General features: G+C 42.3%; 1 protein-coding gene and 1 non-coding gene across 2 annotated transcripts in view; one reads left to right on the forward strand and one right to left on the reverse strand.

The window, feature by feature from the left end:
• Positions 1 to 2810: 2810 nt before the first annotated feature.
• On the reverse strand, positions 2811 to 2951 carry LOC123724775 (U4 spliceosomal RNA). Its single transcript, XR_006757252.2, has one exon. It is a non-coding gene; the product is annotated as a U4 spliceosomal RNA (small nuclear RNA).
• Positions 2952 to 20656: 17705 nt separating this feature from the next.
• Positions 20657 to 27353, forward strand: part of plxnb2b (plexin b2b) — a 182130-nt gene continuing 175433 nt past the window's right edge. Inside the window, exon 1 of the mRNA XM_014124476.3 lies at positions 20657 to 21148. The gene's annotated coding sequence lies outside the window, so the exon portion shown is untranslated. The remainder of the gene's footprint in view (positions 21149 to 27353) is intronic.

The raw sequence follows: 27353 nt of genomic DNA on the forward strand, positions 1-27353 counted from the left end.
CTTGAGAAATTTAGGTTAACATATAGGGCAGTGTTCAATGTCCTCATTTCTCCAATCATTAGGAAGGATAGAGGATCGAACGTTCATATGCCCTGACCCTGCCTGAAGGTCAATCAAATCCTTCCTGTGTATATCTCAGACCCTACTGAAGTTGTCAATCACAAAACGTCCATGTTATACTGCATTATCATAAAACTGAAATATTACATTTACATAAGTATTCAGACCCTTTACTCAGTACTTTGTTGAATCATCTTTGGCAGCGATTACAACATCAAGTCTTCTTGGGTATGACGCTACAAGCTGGGCACACCTGTATTTGGAGAGTTTCTCCCATTGTTCTCTGCAGATCCTCTCAACCTTTGTCAGGCTGGATGGGGAGCGTTGCTGCACAGCTATTTTCAGGTCTCTCCAGAGATGTTTGATCGGGTTCAAGTCCGGGCTCTGGCTGGGCCACTCAAGGACATTCAGAGAGTTGTCCTGAAGCCACTCCTGCATTGTCTTGGCTGTGTGCTTAGGGTCGTTGTCCTGTTGGAAGGTGAACCTTCACCCCAGTCTGAGGTCCTGAGCGCTCTTGAGCAGGTTTTCATCAAGGATCTCTCTGTACTTTGCTCTGTTCATCATTCCCTAAATCCTGACCAGTCCCTGCCGCTGAAATAAATCCCCACGACATGATGCTGCCACCACCATGCTTCACCGTAGGGATGGTGCCAGGTTTCCTCCAGACGTGACGCTTGGCATTGAGGCCAAAGAGTTCAATCTCAGTTTCATCAGACCAGAGAATCTTGTTTCTTATGGTCTGAGAGTCTGGAACTCCGAGCAAGCTGTAATGTGCCTTTTACTGAGGAATGGTTTCCGTCTGGCAACTCTACCATAAAGGCCTGATTGGAGGAGTGCAGCAGAGATGGCTGTCCTTCTGGAAGGTCCTCCCATCTCCACAGAGAAACTCTAGAACTCTGTCAGAGTGACCATCGGGTTCTTGGTCACCTACCTGACCAAGGCACTTCTCCCCCAATTGCTCAGTTTGGCCGGGTGGCCAGCTCTAGGATGAGTCTTGGTGGTTCCAAACTTCTTCCATTTAAGAATGATGGAGGCCACTGTGTTCTTGGGGATCTTCAATGCTGCAGAAATGTTTTGGTACACTTCCCCAGATCTGTGCCACGACACAATCCTGTCTCGACACTCTACGGACAATTCCTTCGACCTCATGACTTGATTTTTGCTCTGACATGCACTTACAACTGTGGGACCTTATATAGACAGGTGTGTGCCTTTCCAAATTCACCACAGGTGGACTCCAATCAAGTTGTAGAAACATCTCAAGGATGACCAATGGAAACAGGATGCACCTGTGCTCAATTTCGAATCTCATAGCAAAAGGTCTGAATACTCATGTAAATAAGGTTTTTTATTTCTAATAATTTTGCCAAAATTTGATAGTAGAATGGCCTTACTGAAGAGCTCAGTGACTATCAACATGGCACCATCATAGGATGCCACCTTTCCAAAAAGTCAGTTAGTCAAATTTCTGCTCTGCTAGAGCAGCCCCGGTCAACAGTAAGTGCTGTTATTGTGAAGTGTAAACGTCTAGGAGCAACAACGGCTCAGCCGCAAAGTGGTAGGCCACACAAGCTCACAGAACGAGACCACTGAGTGCTGAAATCGTCTGTCCTTGGTTGCAACACTCACTACCGAGTTCCAAACTGCCTCTGGACGCAACTTCAGCACAATAACTGTTCTTCGTGAGCTTCATGAAATGGGGTTTCCATGGCCGAGCAGCCGCACACAAGCCTACGATCACCTTGCGCAATGCCAAGCGTCAGCTGGAGTGATGTAAAGGTTGCCGCCATTGGACTCTGGAACAGTGGCAACGATTGGACTCTGGAGCAGTGGAAACGAGTTCTCTGGAGTGATGAATCACGCTTCACCATCTGACAGTCGGACAGCCAAATCTGGGTTTGGCAGATGCCAAGAGAATGCTACATGCCCCAATGCATAATGCCAACTGTAAAGTTTGGTGGAGGAGGAATAATGTTTTTCATGGTTCGGGTTAGGCCCCGTAGTTCCAGTGAAGGGAAATCTTAACGCTACAGCATAGAATGACATTCCAGGCTATTCTGTGCTTCCAACTTTGTGGCAACAGTTTGGGGAAGGCCCTTTCCTGTTTCAGCATGACAGTGCCCCCGTGCAAAAAGCGAGGTCCATACAGAAATGGTTTGTTGAGATCAGTGTGGAAGAACTTGACTGGCCTGCACAGAGCCCTGACCTCAACCCCCATCAAACACCTTTGGGATGAATTGGAAAGCCGACTGCGAGCCAGGCCCAATCGCCCAACATCAGTGCCCGACCTCAGTAATGCTCTTGTGGCTGAATGGAAGCAAGTCCCCTCAGCAATGTTCCAACATCTAATGGAAAGCCTTATGAATTTAATGTATGCACGCACATCAATACACTATGTTGCTTTGTATAAAATTGTCTGCTAAATGTAATATATTATTATATTCTTCCGGTATGCTTACATTGTCTCATACAATGCTGCCCACACCTGGTTGCTGAACGTCACTACATAACCAATGTATTTTGGTAGACATTGACATCTACTGTTCAAAATAAGAAACCATCACATTGCATACAAACGGTAAAAATAAACGGGATGACTTTTATCTCCAGGGAATTTTAAATCCATTTTAATATGTTGGCCTTTACAGTAACTTCCAAATCTGATGAGTAACAAATTGACTAGCACACGCAGCCAGTAATAGAGAAACTATTATTTTCTGTTCACGTATTTACTTTAACAGCTAAATCAGTCTCCTTAGAGACCGTCAAAAATTGCCAAAGCCGACTATATTTCAAGTCGTCTCAGCGGGGTATTGGGTAAAGTTTTCAACTAGCAATAATCGCGCCTCGGATAGACCTCATCGGCTACGATACTGCCACTGCGCAAAGCTAACTAAGACGAGGAATCGAGTGGATTGACTATCAGTACAATTACGGTCCCTGTGACGGTTTGAATCAATAAATATATCAACAATATATAAACAGGTAAATTATGAATCGTTGTAAAATATGATTAACAAAAAAAGTATTACATGTGTTAGTTTTTGGAGTTGTATTATTTATAATAAACACAAACCACGCAGTGCATTGTGGGATACATTGTCTCATTACGTGGATATCACTGATTAGTAGACTACATGCTGGATAAAACGACCCTTACAGAGTATTCAGATATAAATATATTCCTATTTAGAACATTTTGACGTTTTGGGAAGAATTGAGAAGCATGTCTTAACTACGTTTTACATTTCTTTCTACAACGTTCTAAAATGGTGCATGTTCTTTTGCTAAGTACGACGGCCCTAAAGTAAGAATGCAGTTGTAGACTCCTTGTGGTTGAAAACGTCTCACCGATGGTACCTTATAATAATATTCTTGAGGTGATGCTACATCTATTTTGACAGCAATATTAGGTCGCTGATATAAACAACATTATCTGACTACACCACCATACTATCCCCTGGCTACCACTGAATTTCATGATGTGAACACTTTCTATGAGCCTATCAGTGCTCTCTAGTCTGATACACGACCCCCTTGCCATGTCAATTTCAGTTTGCAAGGCATTTCATTGTACGTGACATTAGAATTTACCATTTGTAACATTCCAACCAGCAGATGGCAATCTAATCTAATGCAAAGTGACAAATATTCAAGATTCTTTCTGTGACGACCTCCGAGTTTAAAGCCTATTTAACAAGATTTGCTTTACCAAATGCACAAGTACATTGTGTATCAAAATGATACATAGGCTATTCCGTTCAAATTAATGCTCATGATTTACATGGGTTCTGATTCTTCAAATTCCATAAATGTCCTGCAGAGCCACTAGCGGCAAATGTGGCTACCTGGCACGCTGATCTTCCATCCTTCGTTTCAGTCAACACCTCTGGTAAAAAATTACTGACAAAACATCCTCAAAACGATACAAATTCGAAATAAAATATGAATTATCAATAGCATGAGGTGAGAAAGAAATATGCCAAGATTCAGTTAAATGTTAAAAAAGTTATCAAGGTGAGAAAAAAAGTGAAAGTTGCGTTACAAAACAATGGCGGATGGATGGACAAGAAACGTACAAAACGTGTCACCGATAACTACAGGAACATTTGCTGATAAAGACGTACGGGTACCGAAAGCAGTAAAACAGAAGGGAACATGATAATGCATCAGATTGTGCTTGCTTGTGTTATGATACTGATGATTTGTCGCCACAGATGGTTTGTTTATGTTTCTAATGTTGTGGCTATGGAGTAGACCTACAGCTCTCGCTAGCGGTCGCGTCGAGGACAACAGTTGTTGACAACTATAGCGTTGTAGCTAAGCCTAGGCCTTTTCCTAAACTTAACCTCATTCTCCTAACCTGCTACATTAATTAACTTAACCTTCTGCGGTAGTTCAACTAATGTGCCACGTTAATTGTTCTAACCTGCTATTAGGGCTGGGAATTACCAGGGACCTCACTACATGATATTATCATGATACTTAGGTGCCCGAAACGATATATATTCAGATTCTCACAATTCTATATGTATTGTTATACGATAATGTGATTTTTTTTTTAGCAATTCGATATTCCAAACATGTTGCTCACCAAATGTCTACTGCAGAGGGACAAGAAAGCCATGAGAAAACGAGTTTTGATCAGTCATGGAAATAAAAGTGCTGAAAACAAATTGGCTCCCTATTTAAAAAGAAGACGGAGCTATGAAGCTATGAAGGAAAAATAGAGTACAGTCAACTAGTGCAAAAACAATATTGCGATATTGTCAAAACAATATGATCCATAATCAAAGATAATATCACGATATGTAACTATAGATTTTTCCCCCATCACTACCTGCTATGTAAACAAACCATCAGTCTGTGGTGACAAATTAACAGTATCACCACTCCAGAAATGGAACATCTGACTTTTTTTAGTGATTGTTTTATTTTCTTTCCAAAATTTTACGAGATTAAACAAAGAAAACAGTGTATTTTCCCTTCAATCAATTTTTTGCAATAGCGTAACACTGCAAAAATAATTTTGTGTATAGAAAGCATTGCTCATCAACAGGGTTGGGTAGGTTACTTTCTAAATGTAATCTGTTAGTTACTAGTTACCTGTCCAAAATTGTAATCAGTAACATACATTTTGGACTATCCAAACTAATGTAATCGGATTACATGCAGTTACTTTTTGATTACTTTCTCCTTAAGAGGCACTAGAAGAAGACAAAAATGTATGTTACCAAATGAACGACATCTATTGCAGGATAAATCAATGTTAAAGTTTACATAGCTGGCCATATATGATGTTACATTTGACTTTATGGGTTGGTTATGAAGGCTTCTTCTAACCCATCACTTTCTACTACATATCATAATACAATTAAGTTATATTTTTACATTAAAAACAGAAAGTCTATCAGAATTCCAGTCATTCCAATAAATGTTATACTCCTTGATCTTCAAGAATAGGACTTGGAAATATGGAAGTATAGATTAGCCAAATTAGGACGGCTTTTGTTAATTGATTCGAGTTGAAAAATAAATGCTGCGCTCATGGGGAATGGCATGCTTTCAGTACTACTGAAAAGTGCTCTTTACATGTGAAAGTGAATGCCATATGCTGCATTTGCTATAGGCCTATTGTTTTCCTTTTTGTTGGTGACACTTTGATATCTTGATAATGTGCAGCTGTTTAAAGAGCAAATCCACAGATGAAACAATAACAAAACAGTCGCCCTGCCTCTGTTTTTGGTAAAAAGCTGAGGGATGGGCCTGGAGAAATGTTACCACTCTCAGATTAATAGAGCTATGGATGCAAGGATTGACCATCCATGATATCAACATTATTATTTTAACCATGTTATGAGGCTATACAGTGTTTGTTTAAATTTACAATGTTTACAAACCTTGGTGAAAAACAAGCTTATATTTTGGATTCTCATGGAGTGTGACAGGCAAGCTCATGAGGCATTTATAGGTTATATTCGTCATGAATGAATGGGCATATATATATATATATATATATATATATATATATATATATACACATACATACATTTGAAGTCGGAAGTTTACATACACTTAGGTTGGAGTCATTAAAACTCGTTTTTCAACCTACCACACATTTCTTGTTAACAAACTATAGTTTTGGCAAGTTGGTTAGGACATCTACTTTGTGCATGACATGAGTAATTTTTCCAACAATTGTTTACAGACAGATTGTTTCACTTATAATTCATTGTATCACAATTCCAGTGGGTCAGAAGTTTACATACACTAAGTTGACTGTGCCTTCAAACAGCTTGGAAAATTCCAGAAAATGATGTTATGGCTTTAGAAGCTTCTGATAGGCTAATTGACATAATTTTTATGGCGCTTTTGGAGCAGTGGCTTCTTCCTTGCTGAGCGGCCTTTCAGGTTATGTTGATATAGGACTCGTTTTACTGTGGATATAGATACCTTTGTACCCGTTTCCTCCAGCATCTTCACAAGGTCCTTTGCTGTTGATCTGGGATTGATTTGCACTTTTCGCACCAAAGTACGTTCATCTCTAGGAGACAGAACGCGTCTCCTTCCTGAGCGGTATGATGGCTGCGTGGTCCCATGGTGTTTATACTTGCATACTATTGTTTGTACAGATGAACTTGGTACCTTCAGCCATTTGGAAATTGCTCCAAGGATGAATCAGACTTGTGGAGGTCTACAATTTTTTTCTGAGCTATTGGCTGATTTCTTTTGATTTCCCCATGATGTCAAGCTAAAAGGCACCGAGTTTGAAGGTAGGCCTTGAATTAGATCCACAGGTACGCCTCCAATTGACTCAAATGATGTCAAGCCTGTCAGAAGCTTCTAAAGCCATGACATAATTTTCGGGAATTTTCCAAGCTGTTTAAAGGCACAGTCAACTTAGTGTATGTAAACCTCTGACCCACTGGAATTGTGATACAGTGAATTGTGATAAGTGAAATAATAAGTGAAATAATCTGTCTGGAAACAATTGTTGGAAAAATTATTTGTGCCATGCACAAAGTAGATGTCCTAACCAACTTGCAAAAACTACAGTTTGTTAACAAGACATTTGTGGTTGAAAAACGAGTTTTAATGACTCCAACCTAGGTGTATGTAAACTTCTGACTTCAACTGTATGTATATATAAGTCCACAAATGGATGTAGCAAATACAGATTGCCCCTTTAAGTCTATCAAAAGTGTGTGAGTTTGAGCATGTCTCCATTAGGCCTATGGATTTTTTTATCAACATGAGTTAGATTGAGCAATAAAAACCCTAAATGTATTCCATAGGCTGGGATCCGCACTATGCAGCTGTTGCAAAGAGCGCATTTTTCAGTGGCTGTCCACCTGTTTCAAAAACAATGATTGATAGGCAGCGTACACTTCTTGAATTCAACCATTATTGGGTTCAAATACACATTTAAATTTGTGTACAGCCATCCTCAACCACCACAATCCGTAAGGCGCAAATAGCTAAATGAGTGAGCAGCAGTGTGATTCACATCACTGCGCTATGTAGATATCAATAATAACTGATATCCATATCGCCATAGATTATACCACTGCTGTCATCCTTACCTCCAAGCGTTTATTCAAATTGGTTAATCTTTGGATGTCGACAGCAGTCGCACCACTGGAAGAAAGCTTGGACTGTAGCCTACAAAAGCCTATTCCTGCTCTTTTTCCGCGATCCATCAAACACATTTGGTGTGTCATCATAGTAATCTCTGACTTCTGGTCAGACTTGCTCAGGTGGAACAAATTTAAATGTGGTCCTTTTTCACTGCTGATTTAAATGTCATTGAGAAAACAGTGAAGTGTCAAAGATTTTTTTTTTGCAAACTCCTTTCTGAATTTAAAAGTAATCCTCGAAGTAATCATCTAGTTTTTCAAAAGTATCTGTAATCTGATTACAATATTTTAGCTGGGAACATAACTGATTACAGTTACCGTTTTTTTTGTAATCTGTTACTCCCCAACCCTGCTCATGAATATATGACTGTAGGCCCCATTTTCTATCTTGATGTAGCCCTTGATCATGACTCTCAGTTTCATATCATCTACTGAACAAGGGGGAGATTAACTAAAGGTTAAACTGATAAACACATATGGCCATATTTCCATTTTACAGAGTGCTAATTAGCTATCTAATTAGCTATCTACATCTCCGAACACCTGTGTGTAAATGGAAGACGGACACCACAAACGTGTTGTCACTGAAAAATACTGTCAGCTGCAACTGTACAGAAGGTGTTATGGAACTGAGAGTCATGATCAAGAATCACAAATAAAACTGATTAAAACAGTACATATGTGTTTTAGCATTTGTGAAATTATTTTGATGTGATATGAAAGTAGAGGGATTTATGTTTCGAGAAACCTTACCTCAGTTGAAAATCAATTCATGTTTAGATGGAGTATTTGGCGGTTTTGGCTTCCAGAGCCAATTCGACTTTAAACAGAACATGTAAGATCCTTGGACTATAAAGAGTAACGTTAGACTCCTTTAATCCATTGTTAGGCTGATCTTCATCATCCCCATATTATTACTTACCCTCTTGCTCTTTTGCACCCCAGTATCTCTACTTGCACATCATCATCTGCACATCTATCACTCCAGTATTAATGCTAAATTGTAATTATTTCGCCTCTAAAGCCTATTTATTGCCTACCTCCCTACTCTTCTACATTTGCACACACTGTACATAGATTTTTCAATATTTATTTTCTATTGTGTTATTGACTGTACGTTTGTTTAGTGTGTTGTTGTTTTTGTCGCACTGCTTTGCTTCATCTTGGCCAGGTCGCAGTTGTAAATGAGAACTTGTTCTCAACTGGCCTACCTGGTTAAATAAAGTTGAAAAAAAAAATAGAAAATGTTAAATAATCTTGATGATGCTGTACCCAGTATATCCATTCCAAAAAGAGACCTCTCACAAAGAGAGTTATGGGCTCTCACATAATCAGTTGAAGTGTCCACTTGACTACAGCATGACAATTTAAACTATTACGAGAACTGTCATTTCTATGCAGACATGATGGAGCGGGAAAGCTGCATATCAATGCATATCAACTGGTGATGTATTTTATCTGTTTTTATTTTTGTCTCCCATATTTCCTCCTGACAGTAAAAGTTCATTTCATTGTCAGATTATTGATATTAGTTGAAATGGATAGATAATAATACTGAATAAGGCTACACTAAGCCTTGTTCACACTGGCAGTTTGAAGTGACATTTTTTCTCTCGCATATCTGATTCAAATCTGATCTTTTTGGCGTGCGAGTAAGCACAAGCACCACCAACAATCAACCTACACATACCCACCACTTGACAGCTAGTGAACCCATGTTAGCAAAGTAATATAATCTGAACACACACACACAAATCCAAAACAGATTTGAAAAACCAAACTGATTTCAGCATTAAGGCTTGCAGTGTGAACAAGGCTTTAACTACACTGACAAAATATAGAAACGCAACATGCAACAATTCAAAGATTTTACTGAGTTACAAGTTTATATAAGGAAATCAGTCAATTGAAATGAATTCATTAGGCTCTAATCTATGGATTCCACATGACTGGGAATACAGATATGCATCTGTTGGTCACAGATACCTTAAAAAAAAGGTAGGGGTGTGGATCAGAAAACCAGTCATTTTCTTGTGTGACTACCATTTGCCTCATGCTTTGCGACACATCTCCTTCGCATAGAGTTGATCAGGCTGTTGATTGTGGCCTGTGGAATGTTGTCCCACTCCTCTTCAATGGCTGTGCGAAGTTGCTGGATATTGGCGGGAACTGGAACACGCTGTCGTACACATCGATCCAGAGCATTACAAACTACTCAATGGGTGACATGTCAAGTGGTGGAAAAAGTACCACATTTTCATACTTTTCAAAAGTAAAAATACCTTAATAGAAAATGACTCGTGAAAGTCACCCAGTAAAATACTACTTGAGTAAAAGTCTAAAAGTATTTGGTTTTAAAGATGCAGTTGAAGTCGGAAGTTTATATACACTTAGTTTAGAGGCATTAAAACTCCTTTTTCAACCACTCCACAAATTTCTTGTTAACAAACTATAGTTTTGGCAAGTCGGTTAGGACATCTACTTTGTGCAAGACACAAGTAATTTTTCCAACAATTGTTTACAGACAGATTATTTCATTTATAATTCACTGTATCACAATTCCATCGGGTCAGAAGTTTACTGTGCCTTTAAACAGCTTGGAAAATTCCAGAAAATTATGTCATGGCTTTAGAAGCTTCTGATAGGCTAATTGACATAATTTGAGTCAATTGGAGGTGTACCTGTGGATGTATTTCAAGACCTACCTTCAAACTCAGTGGCTGTTTGCTTGACATCATGGGAAAATCAAAAGAAATCAGCCAAAAATGGTAGACCTCCACAAGTCTGGTTCATCCTTGGGAGCAATTTCCAAACGCCTGAAGGTACCACGTTCATCTGTACAAAAAATAGTACGCAAGTATAAACACCATGGGACCACGCAGCCGTCATATCGCTCAGGAAGGAGACGCGTTCTGTATCCTAGAGATGAACGTACTTTGGTGCGAAAAGTGCAAGTCAATCCCAGAACAACAGCAAAGGACCTTGTGAAGATGCCGGAGGAAACAGGTACAAAAGTATTTATATCCACAGTAAAACGAGTCCTATATCGAGATAACCTGAAAGGCCGCTCAGCAAGGAAGAAGCCGCTGCTCCAAAACCGCAATAAAAAAGCCAGACAACGGTTTGCAACTGCACATGGGGACAAAGATCATACTTTTTGGAGAAATGTCCTCTGGTCTGATGAAACAAAAATAGAACTGTTTGGCCATAATGACCATCATTATGTTTGGAGGAAAAAAGGGGATGCTTGCAAGCCGAAGAACACCATCCCAACCGTGAAGCACGGGGGTGGCAGCATCATGTTGTGGGGGTGCTTTGCTGCAGGAGGTTCTGGTGCACTACACAAAATAGATGGCATTATGAGGATGGAAAATTATTTGGATATATTGAATCAACATCTCAAGACATCCGTCATGAAGTTAAATCTTGGTCACAAATGGGTCTTCCAAATGGACAATGACCCCAAAGCGTACTTCCAAAGTTGTGGCAAAATGGCTTATGGACAACAAAGTCAAGGTATTGGAGTGGCCATCACAAAGCCCTGACCTCAATCCCATAGAAAAATTGTGGGCAGAACTGAAAAAGCGTGTGTGAGCAAGGAGCCCTACAAACCTGACTCAGTTACACCAGCTCTGTCAGGAGGAATGGGCCAAAATTCACCCAATTTATTGTGGGAAGCTTGTTGAAGGCTACCCAAAACATTTGACCCAAGTTAAACAATTTAAAAGCAATGCTACCAAATACTAATTGAGTGTATGTAAACTTCTGACCCACTGGGAACGTGATGAAAGAAATAAAAGCTTAAATAAATAATTCTCTACTATTATTCTGACATTTCACATTCTTAAAATAAAGTGGTGATCCTAACTGACCTAAGACAGGGAATTTGTACTGGGATTAAATGTCAGGAATTGTGAAAAACTGAGTTTAAATGTATTTGGCTAAGGTGTATGTAAACTTCCGACTTCAACTGTACTTAAGTATCAAAAGTCAATCAATCAATCACATGTATTTATAAAGCCCTTTTTACATCAGCCAATGTCACAAAGTGCTGTACAGAAACCCAGCCTAAAACCCCAAACAGCAAGCAATACAGATGTAGATGCACTGTGGCTCGGACGAAACCTCAATTATACTTAAGTATCAAAAGTAAAAGTATAAATAATTTCAAATTCCTTATAATAAGGATTAATACTATTAAGTTACATTTTTACATTAAAAACAGAAAGTCTATCAGAATTCCAGTCATTCCAATACATGTTATACCCCTTGATCTTCAAGAATTGGACTTGGAAATATGGAAGTATAGATTAGCCAAATTAGGACTGCTTTTGTTAATTGATTCGAGTTGAAAAATAAATGCTGCGCTCATGGGGAATGGCATGCTTTCAGTACTACTGAAAAGTGCTCTTTACATGTGAAAGTGAATGCCATATGCTGCATTTGCTATAGGCCTATTGTTTTCCTTTTTGTTGGTGACACTTTGATATCTTGATAATATGCAGCTGTTTAAAGGGCAAATCCACAGATGAAACAATAACAAAACAGTCGCCCTGCCTCTGTTTTTGGTAAAAAGCTGAGGGATGGGCCTGGAGAAATGTAACCACTCTCAGATTAATAGAGCTATGGATGCAAGGATTGACCATCCATGATATCAACATTATTATTTTAACCATGTTATGAGGCTAAAAACCCTAAAAACTTGAGACATCTCTGGCATTGTATTGTGTGACAAAACTGAATATTTTACAGTGGCCTTTTATTGTCTCCAGCACAAGGTGCACCTGTGTAATGATCATGTGGTTAAATCAGCTTCTTGATATGAAACACCTGTCAGGTGGATGGTTATCTTGGCAAATGAGAAATGCTCACTAACAGGAATGTAAATACATTTGTGCACAACATTTGAGAGAAATAAGCTTCTTGTGTGTATGGAACATTTCTGGAATCTTTTTATTTCACCTCATGAAATATTGGACCAACACTTTACATGTTGCGTTTTAGATTTTTGTTCAGTATACTTGTAGGCTATTGTAACAGGTGTCGTACGGAGTAGACCAAGGCGCAGCGGGTTGAGTGCTCATATTTCACTTTTATTTGAGACACGTAACAAAACAAGAAAATGAACGAATGACAAACAGTCTTGCAGGCTACACACAGCAATGCAAAAACAACTTCCCACAAACGACAGGTGAAAAAGGGCTACCTAAGTATGACTCCCAATCAGCAACAACGATGTACAGCTGTTCCTGATTGAGAGCCATACCAGGCCAACACAAATAAATATACAACATAGAAAAACCATAGAAATACAAAACATAGAACAAAACCCCAAAACCCCAACAACACAAAACAAACACACCCCTGCCACGCCCTGACCAACTACAATGACAAATAACCCCTTATTCTGGTCAGGACGTGACACTACCCCCCCCCCCCCCCAAAGTTGCAGACCCCGGATGCACCTGAAACAAAACAAATACCCACAACAAAAAAATCCCAAAACTACATGGGAGGGAAGGGAGGGTGGCCACCGTCACCGACGGTTCTTCTGCAACACCCCCCCCCTCCCAAAACTCACCCCTACGGAGGTGGCTCAGAAGCGGGAAGCAGATCCCACTCCACCACAGGCTCACCCCACTTCAGTGGCACCTCTAGAGCGAGGTCCCTCTCCATCAACCCCGAACTGGGGACCCTCGTAACGGGCGACTCTGGCTGCGGTGGACTGGAGGGGCGACTCTGGCTGCGTCGGACTGGAGGGGCGACTCTCGCTGCGTCGGACTGGAGGGGCGACTCTCGCTGCGTCGGACTGGAGGGGCGACTCTCGCTGCGTCGGACTGGAGGGGCGACTCTCGCTGCGTCGGACTGGAGGGGCGACTCTCGCTGCGTCGGACTGGAGGGGCGACTCTCGCTGCGTCGGACTGGAGGGGCGACTCTCGCTGCGTCGGACTGGAGGGGCGACTCTGGCTGCGTCGGACTGGAGGGGCGACTCTGGCTGCGTCGGACTGGAGGGGCGACTCTGGCTGCGTCGGACTGGAGGGGCGACTCTGGCTGCGTCGGACTGGAGGGGCGACTCTGGCTGCGTCGGACTGGAGGGGCGACTCTGGCTGCGTCGGACTGGAGGGGCGACTCTGGCTGCGTCGGACTGGAGGGGCGACTCTGGCTGCGTCGGACTGGAGGGCCGTCTCTCTCGGCTCCGGACTGTGGGCCGTCTCTCTCGGCTCCGGACTGTGGGCCGTCTCTCTCGGCTCCGGACTGTGGGCCGTCTCTCTCGGTTTCGGACTGTGGGCCGTCTCTCTACGGGGCATTGTCACCGGAAGCTCTGGACGGGGCACTGTCGCCGGACGCTCTGGACGGGGCACTGTCGCCGGACGCTCTGGACGGGGCACTGTCGCCGGACGCTCTGGACGGGGCACTGTCGCCGGACGCTCTGGATGGGGCACTGTTGCCGGACGCTCTGGATGGGGCACTGTCGCCGGACATTCTGGACGGGGCACTGTTGCCGGAAGCTCTGGACGGGGACTGTGCACTGAAGACCTGATGCGTGGAGCTGGCTTAGGAAGTGCCAGACTAGGGACACGCACCACAGGGCTAGTGCGAGGAGCAGGCCGAGCTGGACTGGGCTGACGCACTGGAGGCCTGGTGCGTGGGGCTGGTAGTGGAGGTACCAGACTGGAGACACGCACCTCGGGGCTAGTACGAGGAGCGGGAACTGGATACACCGGGCCATGAGTAGGCACTGGAGGTCTGGAGCTTACCTCCTGCACAACCCGTCCTGGCTGGATGGTAATAGTAGCCCTGTACGAGCAGAGTGCTGGCACAGGGCGAACTGGGCTGTGCAGAGGCCTGATGGTTGCCGTGCGTAGAGCAGGCATAGGGTAGCCTGGGCCTAGGAGGCGCACTGGTGGCCAGATGTGCTGCGCAGGCATCCTCCTTCCAGGCTGGATGCCCACACTTGCGAGGGGCTGGGATCGCTCGCACCGGACTGTGCGTGCGCATGGGCGAGATCGTGCGCACTTCCCCATACTCCGGCACTCTCCACTCCATATGCTCCCCATAATAAGCACGGGGAGTTGGCTTAGGGCTCACCCTTGGCCCAGTCAAACTACTCGTGTGCGGGGGGGCCTCTCATGCTTCCCAATCGGCGCGTATAAAGCCTCATACCGGCGCCGCTCCGCCTTGGCTGCCTCTATCTCCTCCGGTGGGCGACGGTATTCACCAGCCTGGTGCCATGGTCCAGCCCCATCCAGAATTTCCTCCCATGTCCATGATTCCTTGTAGTCCACATAGTTCCTCTGCTGCTCCTTCCCCCGCTGCTTGGTCCGTTGGTGGTGGGAAGTTCTGTAACGGGTGTCGTACGGAGTAGACCAAGGCGCAGCGGGTTGAGTGCTCATATTTAACTTTTATTTGAGACACGTAACAAAACAAGAAAACTAACGAATGACAAACAGTCTTGCAGGCCACACACAGCAATGCAAAAACAACTTCCCACAAACGACAGGTGAAAAATGGCTACCTAAGTATGACTTCCAATCAGCAACAACGATGTACAGCTGTTCCTGATTGAGAGCCATACCAGGCCAACACAAAGAAATATACAACATAGAAAAACCATAGAAATACAAAACATAGAAGAAAACCCCAAAACCCCGACAACACAAAACAAACACACCCCTGCCACGCCCTGACCAAACTACAATGACAAATAACCCCTTATACTGGTCAGGACGTGACAGCTATATGTCAATGCAATACCAGATAATAATATAAACCCTAATTTCCTTTGGAGAGTCACTATTAGAAGGCGTCCTGTCCTGTCCTGTGCTGCCTGTCCCGGGCTGCCTGTGCTTTGCTACCTGTTCTTTGCTGCTGACACCTGAATATTGTCTCCTACCAGACAGAGACAGACAGGCCAATGAGCCCCACAGTGGCAGGATCACCGTCAGGTACAGGACAGGTAAGTATGTAGATAAGGGGATTACACTGTGTCCAGGCCACATAATCTCAAATGAATCCTGTCAGCTTCTGTTTCATTATGAGCCTGGCATGGCAACCCATATTCATCATCACACTACAACCTGGCTATTACTACTGTACAACACAGGAAAATATGAGAAGAGTGCTGTTCACTTTGCCAGCCAGACAATCTCTCAAACCAGGCTTGTGTGCCACCCTTGTGTGCTAGTTGTGGACATTTGATAATGGTGGTGGTCAGTGGTGGTGATAATCCGCATTGATACTCTTGAGGTGCCTTGATTACTGTTCTCTTACAACCCAATCAAGAATCTTACTGGCTTAACATCCATCCACTCAAAGATAGTAAGCACACGGTACATAATTATAGATGAGATCTGGTCCACTCGCCATCCCAGAGGCTGAGATTGGACCTGTTGAACAAAGATGCGTTTGGTTATGAATGCAGAGCAGAGCAAAGGGCTCTGTAACCATAGAAGTCCCTTTTGGCTCAGGCTGTTCCACCACCAGTGGGCTGTGGGATGAAAATAGAGTATGGCAGATGGCTATGGCACTGATTCAACATGGGCTGCTGGGCGGCCTACATAATACCCTGCCTTTCAATATTGCCCAGTGGCGTCCATGGTCTTAAACCTGCTGGCATTCTCCCTTTTTTCATAGTTTAGTATAATATATCGCAGTTTTTAAATCAATGTCATCCTCAGGTCAGGATCCAGGATAAGGATTAGCTTATGTTACGTGGAGCAGCTCCTACTAGGTTAAGTTTGCATTTTTGTCTGGGAAATACAAGACTGGTGTGTGCCAACCAAGCTGATCCAGCTTAGACCCTCTCAACCACAGCCCTAGTCTCTAATCAGACACTCTCAAACTTCAGTCCACCAAAACACTCACTCAGCTTTCTTACATCACTGATCAGTGATTAATCAGTATCAAAGGGCATAATGAGATGTGTGTGTGTCTGTGTCTCTCTCTCTGTTTTTGTGCATGTGTGTGGCGTGTTTCCACAGATGCTTAATCCACTACAAAAATATCATTTCATTTGTTGATTTCTTTTTTTTTTCTGGGAAAAAATGATCTCAACCGACATTGAAATGACTAAAACCAAATGGAAACACGGTAGAAATTATAATGCACCTACATTTATACTCTCTTTTCGCTGTCTAGCTAGCTAGCAGTTATCGAAACGAAAGCTACACAGTCTGGGAGCATCGAAAATGCCAAAAGCGATGGTTAGGGGACTAGTTTTTGCTTATTTTTGATGGCAAGGAAATATAATCCATTTTAACTGCAGCCCTCCGGACCTCGGTGGAGACTGAATGGGGCCCATGGGGCAAAATGAGTTTGACACCCCTGGGGGTAAAGCAATAGCAGAGTGAAGGGAGAGTAGCAGCAGAGTGTATTTTTATTTTCATTTCGGAGTAGAATGTCCTTTTAAAAAGTCACCAGAACTGTACAGCCCCCCCCCCCACACAGGCTGAGCCGGGCAAACTGTGATTAGATCCTGTAGTAGAGCAAAACAACCTGCTGACATTACTCTTCCCTGAAACGAAAGCCTGCTAGCTCAGCCAGTGCATTGGAGATCTGAGATCTGATATGATGGAGAATAATATCACTCAATGGGTTTTGTAGTATCACCTCCACACAGCTCCACCTATCATGAGCTCAAAGGCAAGCTGTAACACATGCAAGCCAGGCACGAAAGCATACACAGGTCTTTACCAATGCAAGCGCTTCTAAACATATAATTACACTCATATAAACACTAAGTATACTGAAACACGCACATACTCAAACTGTTCCCCACACAAGCCAGTCCAACCCACACACGGCTGCCACCCTGCTATTCCCAGCATGTGGTGGTTTTGCTTCGACTGAGTCCGAAGTGCGCCAGTCTATCTTTTTCTCCTCTCTCTCTCTCTCTCTCTCTCTCCCCCCTATGCTGAAACGGATGTCTCCATGTTACACTATACTTTACAGTACAGACACCCAGCCAGGCCTCAAGTCTGCACATAGTAAAGTTAGGTTGCTCTAATCTCGCGTAGCCATATCCTGGTTCTCGACGAGGCTAAGGTCGCTCAAACATCCCCAGCCCTCACAGACTTCCACTGTAATAAGTCATATTGGCAGACAGCGCTGTGCTCTGCTAGGTCAGGCAGCTATTCAAATCGAAGGATGCATTCCAAATGCCACACTATTCCCTGTATAGTGCACTATATAGAGTGGGGTTTGAAACTCAACCAAACTGCTCCTTCTCATGCTCTTTTAAATAACCTTCGTCTGACTCTCCAGTGAGTTTTCACACCTTGCCTCACCCCCCGTGACAACTTGTGTCTGCGAGTAACCTCCCCATCTGTTATCCCTATGTCTCCTGTCTTCTGAACTCCCTCCCAGAGATGCTACATCTGGCAACCTTCAGACACTGGTACAATAGTGCATGTGTTCCTTGCACGCTGATACTATTGCATAGCAATGTTGGATATATTTGGAGGTACACATAGCAACACTACGTAGCGATATCAATATTGGTCACGTAGTTATTAAATATGCACTGTTATGACGATTTCGCAAACCATACATACATTATAACAGAAGCACTGACAAATCAAATATCTATTTCTGAAAAAAAAACACAACCCTCCCACCACATGGAGTCCCACCCACCTCATAAAGTACAGCATCAATATGTGAGATTACACGGTCACTTGAACACATGCACTGCAATAAGGAACCAGCAGAGTGCACTCTATCCATTTGAAAAACCGGTTCTGAAGTATGCTACTGACCTACAAGTCTTGGTTAGACCTTGTCTGAACACTCAAGGAGAGAGGATGAACGCACTGACTTCATTACTAACATTGTGTGAATAGAATAATTTCTCCTCGGGTAAATGACTGAGCACACAGATTTTAATGTCAAGATATCGAGCGCCGCGATCCCCTTTCACTCCTCTGCATGAGTAAAAGGTCTGACTGTCATTTGTTACACATGAATTACACATGAACACTATCATCATACAGGCAACAGACAACTTATTCCTTATTTAATGGTTGATCCTATTCACATGAACAGTTTCTCTATTCCAATTGTGAATGAATTCAGCCTGGTCGTCAGGACCTCTCAGTGTGTGAGCGCTGCCCTTGGTCTGGTCATATAGCCTACTTCCAAGACACGTTATTCCTGAACCCTTAGACAAACAGGTCAAACGTTGTAAAGTCAAGCACCACATAGATAGCAGATCTCTCGCTCTGCTTGGTTTGCTCTCTACACTCACTCTCTTAGCGGTGTTTCCTGAGTGTTCAGTTTCTGCTCTGCGAGTAGTGTTCTGTTTGTCTCCCTCGCTCTATCTCTCTGTGTCTGTTTACCTGACACTTGTCTGGCATGGCCTAGATTCTCCTTGATCTCATCAGTCAATGGGAAGACTTGTGAAGGCCATCTCCCCCATCTCGCTCTGTCTCTCTGCTGCATCTCTGCCACTCTTCTGGCTGTGTCAGCAGTAAGGGGCTGACTCATTCCCCCTCAATTCCATAGTCCCTCAGGGCCCATCGGGCAAAGACAACACGTCGCTCCCCCAGACAGACAGACTCATTTGCATGGCCATAAATCACTCACAAAACTGACACACACCCAGACACAACAAGGAGTTTTCTGCATCCCAAATAGCATCATATTCTCTATATAGTGCACTACTTTTGACTAGGGCTCATAGGGCTCTGGTCAAATGTCGTGCACTATATATGGATAGGGCGCCATTTGGGATGTAGCCTATGACAGGGCCACAAAACTATTATTTCTCTATGTACCAAACTGCAGTGTGGGATGATGCTCCAAGGCAAGAATACAAACTATTCAATGGAAGATGTTCATGGTGATGGTGGGTTGACTACACTGATCTGGGTTCAGTCTCGCATGCTTTTAGCCCCTGACTGGAATGTGGCAGTATGCAGGAGAGGTGCGTTTGGAAAGGTGAGGAAGCCTGATAGTTTCTTCAAGGTTTTCTAATGTACAACTGTGCTTGATGCAACCTTACCTTTAATGGTGAAAAGACAATTCGGCCACTGCTAGTAACTGCACTGGCTTGACTATTTCATTATACACAGGTAGCCCTAGGCTTGATGGAGTCAATAAAACATAAGAATAACAAATGGTTTACTCATTCATCATATGGGTTCTACAATCAATTAAGTTATCTAAACACTGTCTGACAATTTCATTACCTTCAAGCTGCGCATAGACAGCTCGACTACACAAGAAGCCTTTAGTGAACTAACCCACTGGGCAAAAACTTGTTGAATCAACGTTGTTTCCACATAATATTATATTTGTTTAATTATATGACGACGGAAATCTGATTCGATTTACAAAAAGAAATCAACGTAAGGGAATTTCGACTTGTTTTCACCCAACGTTTAACCTAAATCCAATAACATGGTGACAATTTTTGTTGATTTCACATTAAATTCACGTTAGTTCACGACGCAAACAAATATAAATAAAAACTAGACGTTGATGTAGCCTAACAATAATGTAGCCTAATAAATATATGTGATTGAAGAAAGTGCTGTCAGAGTCATAATCCCCTTATTTATCATAATCTCCATCTCAAAGACATCGAGTTGTTATGGCATCATGATGCAGCTATCACTATCAACCATGGTCCCTACCATGCAGAGACAAGTTTGGACAAACAAATGCTTTTGGATGGTTTGAATGTTTGATTGGTTTCAGAATAGATTTTATTCCACCCGAGAAATGGAACGGCCCAAATCCTTTTAGACATTAATCTGCAATGGATTAAAAATAAAAAACACTTTAAGATTTGCATGAAATAGCAGCCGAGAAGGGACTGTTTTGGCATACTGAACGTGAACTCGCATGCACGAGCTATTCCAATCCCTTCCATTCCAAATCATTCCAAGCTGGTGGCGACGGAAGAGCACATTATACTACTTGCTCCTTCGTTTTTATTGCTATTTTGTAACCATTGCCTGGCAGTCTGTGATCTACAGGCCAAACGGTCTTTTGCGTTTTGAAAGGGGGAGGAGAATATTCCCTCTCTTTTCCCGGTCGATTTTGCGTTCTACCTCCCTGCGCATTTTCCACTCGCCTCTAATTTCCTGGTTCTCAAACGCAATGTCACCGGAGGCGGATGTGAGCGGATCTCACAGGTGTGTCCCTTGCCAACTGAGCCATAGCTCGAGAAGAATCACACCTGGGATCACCATGTGATCCCGTACCTGGGCGTGGAGAAAGTCCCGGACTCTTGTTGAGTTATCCGTGTCGTCTTTCAGCAGGAATTGTCAACCAGTGCCCCCTTGTATTTTCTACTGAACAGTGCCTTTCTCTAACTCTCCGCGCTCTCGGGAAGATAAAATGTGAACTTTACATGCATTTTGCTTGGGGACTTATTTTACATTTTTAGGGGGACTTTGAAATCTGGACATCTCGTGTTAGTTTCAGGCAACTACTGTTCTTCCAAGGTGAGTTTACGTGATTGGTGATCTACCTTTATAGCCACGTTCAGTCTGTTCTGTTCTGTCTATTTATTATGCACATGTACAAGCAAATGCGGGTCGGTTAGAATATACCTCCCTGTGTAATTATGTTTGTGCGTAAAGATCTGATGAATTTCCTAGCGCGATGCTAGTAGTGTATGTATTACTTCCTTTAACAGATCCGTTGTACAACAGCCATGACACCAGGGACAGAAACGCATGTTTTTCACATTTGTATTGACACCAACAAATAAAAGTTCGACCATAAATGAACATATTGATCGATACCTGCTACTTAGTGATTGATTGGAAGTAATTGATTTGTAAATCTACCCGTTTGTCCTCCAGCATTATGAAGTGATGCAACTGTATGGAAATAATGATTTATCGGTGAACCTGAGTTAGGTTTGAGCATAGACTTCAGTATTTGCAGTTTAAACACGTAATGGGATTTCTATTCACTTAGTATAGTTGTATGATGTGCTACTGTACAGTGCTGAACCCGCCCATGTCACTTGTATGAGTCGAGATACAGTCCAACCTACAGTATATTTCCTTACCGGTATTTTGCACAAAGTGATCCATGCACTATTAATTCATTAACGGTTCTCTGTAAACTGGCATCTTCCTAGATCCTTGACCACCAACTTTCACAGGCTTCATTCGTTTTTCATATGTAATAAACTATGCTTTGGTTATGGAAACATTACCACTTTTACTGGGCTGTTTTCTGCGCCTCGCTTTCTCGCAGTAATGTGAAGACAGAATCTAAACATGTAGTCAGCATGGTCAAATTACCGACCGGCGTGGGGCCCATTGATTGTCTGTTATCATATTAAAAATGACGAACATTTGCCTACACCCTATGGCAAAATGTGTAGAATTGCAGGAAGTTAGCTGTAAAAGGCACATTTTTTCTCTCTGCCCCATGGCAAAAGAAGTAGAATTGCATGAAATGTGTTATAAAATTGCAAAATCTTCTCTCCACCCAATGGCAAAATGTGTAGAATTGCAGCAAATTTGCAATAAAACATATATATATATATATATATATATATATATATTTGCTGTAACGAGGGGGCTCGCTAAAGTGTTCTGCTCACAAGGTATGAATGTGGGTACGCAGCCACTGCGGCCCCTCATGATGAGTTCCATTTTTTTGTGGCCCCAACCCCCATCAAAGTTGCCCATCCCTGATGTAGACAGTAGCCCCATTCATGTTATCCTTGAATCTCCTGAGTAGTGCTGTCAGTTCGTGTCTCTCGGTCCCTGGCCCCGGCACTCTGCGCTGCTTGGATCGCTCACTGTACAGCCATGTTGTCTATCTAAATCGTCATTTTATTCCCCAGTCCCACATCCATCCTTGCCGACCCATCCATCACGTACAGACCTACTGTACATGGGATGCTCCATCTACTGGGGATTATCCCCATTAAATTACATTAAACAAATGTTCTCATGGTGGAAATGGATTAGTCCGAGTGGGGGGGTACACCGCTCGGGGGTAAGCAGGAAGGATGGCCGGGGGGGGGGGGGGGAGCCCCCGAACTCCTCAAAGAGCAAGGCTGAGTTTTCAATAAGGGCCATCTGCTCATAAGGACACACACGGTGAGGCAACCTAAAACCAGGTCTCTCTTTTTCCTTCTTTCTCTCTCTCTCTCTCTCTCTCTCTCTCTCTCTTCCCCACAATGCCTCATTCAGGGTTTATCTCATCCTCTCTGAATAAATAGAGACACCTTATCAGTGTGGAGGAGAGGAGAGTGACTGGTTTGTGATACATGTTTTCGTCAGCGCTGCACAAGGGTGAAAAAGACAAGCATACCACTAGGGCTGCCCCAGTTTAGCCGACTAGTGTCATGTCCTGACCAGTAAAGGGGTTATTTGTTCTTATAGTTTGGTCAGGACGTGGCAGGGGGTATTTGTTTTATGTGGTTCAGGGTGTGTTTGTGTATGTGTTCATGTAGAGGGGGTATTTGGTTTATATGGTTCGGGGTGGTTGTGTATGTAGAGGGGTATTTGATTTATGTATTCCGGGGTTTTTGGGTTATTGTTCAATGTTAGTTTAGTTCTATGTTCAGTCTAGTCGTTTGTATTCCTATGTTTAGTTAATTGGTGTTGGGGCCTTCAGTTGGAGACAGCTGTCTATCGTTGCCTCTGATTGAAGGTCCTATAAATAGGTATGTGTTTGGCATGGGATTTTGTGGGAGATTGTTTCTTGTTTAGCTGTGTGCCTGACGAGACTGTCCAGTTCGTTTGTTTTTTGTATACGTTGTTTGTGTTTTCCTTCTTCACCAATAAAAAGAAGATGAGTATACATTTTCCCGCTGCGTTTTGGTCTACACCCTACGACACTCGTGACAACTAGTCAATTGTTTGGTCGATAGGATGTTGGTCGACCAAGATTTTTTTAGTCGAGCACTCACAAATATATACAGTGCATTCGGAAAGTATTCAGACCCCTTGACTTCTTCCACATTTTGTTACGTTACAGCCTTATTCTAAAATTGATGAAATTGTTTTTCCCCCTCATCTATCTACACATAGCTTTTTTTATATGGCACACGAGACACCTGTGCCATTCACTCTGGGTGGATTAATCCATTGTGGACGACACATAGATGGCACAACAGTATCACCAGTAGTGATTGTAGGTGTGGACACGTTAGCAGTGCACAACCTAGGCTACACTTTTACAAGTTTTGGTTTATTTCGTTCTATTTATGAGTTGTCCATTTATTCATTGTCTTTTGTTTGGAGCGCTCCTGTCAATCTTGAGTAAGGACACGCACCTGATTACGCATAGAAGTAGGCCTAGTTTACCTGGCCTGCGCGCAAATGTAGGCCTATAAATGTACTCATTTGGGGATCTGATACTATTTCTGATTGTCATAACTCACCACCACTGTGGAGCTTCTCAAAGTTATTTTTGCTTCGACCTCAAACAGCAAGTAAACAAAGTCTGTTTTTACATCCATTGAGAATGACAATAGTTCCTCAAAGTAGCCTATTTGAAAGATATTTCCAGCTCTCTCTCTTTAGATAACGACTCAGCATGAAAAGGGGGAAAATGTCATGCTCTGATCCGGTGGAAGCGTCATACAAAAGGCCCACCTGATTACTTCTTATTCCTTGCGTAAATAGCCTACTGTCTTCTGAGGGCCCAGAATATTTTATACAATGTTGCAAGTTTGCTAGCAAGCTTCAGCCTGACCAAGTTGAAAGTTGATACAATGTTACAAGTTCTTTGCAGACAGGCCATGCGTAGCCAATGTGATTTATAGGATATTTATTTTATCAGGATATTTTCTACCTGCAGGCTGCAATGTTTTTATTTGTTGGCTTTATGTAGGCTATTTTTACATATTGGCAATGGCAGTAGAAGTTACTTTTAGATTTGTATCATTTTCATTTAGATAGTGTCACGGGTGTCGTAAGGATTAGACCAAAACGCAGCGGGAATGTGTATACTCATCTTTTTTAATAGGCAGAAAGAAGGAAAACCGAAACAAAACACACGTATACAAAACAACGACGATAACAGTCTTGTCAGGCACACAGCTAAACAAGAAACAACTACCCCCAAAATCCCATAGAAAAAACACCCCTCTTAAATAGACCTTCAATTAGAAGCAACTAGGAGCAGCTGCTTCCAATTGAAGGTCAACCCAACAAACACCACATAGAAATAGACATACTAGAACTAACATAGAAATAGACTAACAAGTATATAACCCAACAAACCCTGAAACACTCTAAACAAACACCCCTCTTAAAACAGAACATAGCCCAACAAACCCCGAAACACTCTAAACAAACACCCCCTGCCACGTCCTGACCAAACTACAATAACAAATACCCCCTTATACTGATCAGGACGTGACAGATAGAATTTTGATTGACCACATGACATTGATTTTGAGATATGAAGACTTTATTATAAATGAACTAAAACGGTTTAACGAAAATGTGCATATGAAAATCATAACTGGCATGGTACAATAAATTGGCACTCCAAATGGAAAAGGTTGCCGATCACTGGTGTAGTCTATTACCGGCAACTTTAGGGGCATAACGGAAGAATCTGCAAAGGCCAGTGGGAGAAGGAGGGTCAGGAACAGGTTTTTTTTCTGGAAAGGCTATATTGATTTCTGGCTCTCTCTTGAGTCATTTGAATCTTCATTTTTAATCACAGTGCTTAAACCATCAGTGAAGCTCAGTAGCCTACATACAGTTGTTTTTATTCAAAACATAGGGTGCGTCTATATATTATTATTATTATTATTGTTTTTTAATTTTTTTATTGACCAATCGAGTCGGGGACAGCCTTAATTCATCACAGATGCTCTTTTCATTTTGAAGATGGCACATTTCATAACTGGGCTGGGGGTTGTGGTATTGTCATCAAAGACAAATCAAAGCTTATACTGTATCCAACACAAGATATACAAAAAAACTCAGGCAATAGAAAACATTACAACATGCATGAACTGCATAATAAATATCGTAATAGCGTACCTATGTTTTTCCAAAGTGACTTTGTTTAATTCCTCATAGCTTCCCTTATATGTAGCCCATGTTAGTAGTCCTTTTAGGACATAACTGTTCAGTATAGACTTTCTAAATGTTTTTTTGTTAAGTCAGAACCCTCTATCCAGACAGTTTAGTCTGATGTTCAACTGGTATGCTTCTGGTATGTGTTTAAGGTCATATTTAGTTGAATATGTCCATCCTTTGTCTCTTTGTTTGCATTCTACAGGATTACAGACCTATTAGTTTTATTAATTTATATTAAAGCAAAGCCTTAATCCTGCTAAGCAAGGTAAAGCCTGTCCCCACCACCCCACCTCACCTCACCCCAAAACCAGTCTGCTACTCCAGCTTATCTCATGGTGATGACCTTAAATGTTCCATACCAGTAATCCGAATGGGTTTCAATGGCATATCAACAGCTACTTGTCATGGTTCTTGTACAACATGTAGCCTATTTCGTTCTTTGTCTATCAGAAGAAGGTCTACACTTTTATTTTGCTGCAGTTATGGTGATTGGGAGGATAGTTGTGGGTGGGGTAGGGATGGGGGTGTCAGTTTGGCATTGATTCAAGCTCAGGAGAATAGAGATTTTCTTCAGATTGGAGATTGTCTTTTTTATGGCGGGAGGATTATTCTGTGATGAGGCGGCGTCATGCTGAGGTGGTTCTGTGATCTCATCCCTTAGCATTTGTGGCTGCCACCCATCCCTTGTTTTAATGCCCTTGGCCTTAATGGCCCCATCCCAAACCTATCCCTGGCCTCCTATCCTCTCCCCTTCAAGCTCTGTCATGTTGCTGCCTTCCGCTCGTTTCGGGTCGGCTGGCGCCTACTCCCTTAATAAAATACCTTTGCTTGAAAAACAATAAAAAAAGTGTCAATAGTACTGTTTGTCCATCTTGACATGCCGTAGCCAGTATACACTTCCTTAAAATAGTCACAACTCAAGAAATCTGTCATAAATGTTTGTTTTCGCTGAGGACATCTAAGTCGTGCAATTTTACATCTAACTAAGATGTTTTCTGCAGTATTTCTGAAGTGAAAAAATTTGCATTAAAATGATTTGTCTCTCGTTGAATGACAACAAACACTTAATTGAAGCATCCCTACTGTTGACCAATCACAGATGAGGCTTTATGCCTCACACTGAATAACACTGAATCACAGAAGAAGCTCAGTTAAGAAAATTGTCTCTTGCAAAATCAGGGATAATCCAAAAACACCAAAAAAACACAGTTTACTGAAGTATTTGCAGATCATTTTGGTTAGTGGTTGTAACACAGAAATGCCTATACACCACATACACTCCCCTATATATTTATTTGGACAGTGAATCTAAAACTTTTAATTTGGCTCTGTACTCCAGCATTTTGGATTTGAGATCAAATGTTTTATATGAGGCGACAGTACAGAATGTCACCTTTTATTTGAGGGTATTTTCAGAAATTTCAGTTTTACCGTTTAGAAATAAATGCACCTTATGTATCTAGTCCCCCCAATTTGAAAGTGTCATAAGTATTTGAACAATTCACATATAGTCTATTACATTTTGTCAAAATTGTTGTATTTGGTTCCATATTCCTAGCACGACATGACTACATCAAGCTTGTGACTCTACAAACTTGTTGGATGCATTTGCAGTTTGGTTTGGTTGTGTTTCGGA

This window comes from Salmo salar, chromosome 10, assembly GCF_965601325.2.
Source record: "Salmo salar chromosome 10, fSalSal1, whole genome shotgun sequence".
NCBI lineage: Eukaryota > Metazoa > Chordata > Actinopteri > Salmoniformes > Salmonidae > Salmo > Salmo salar.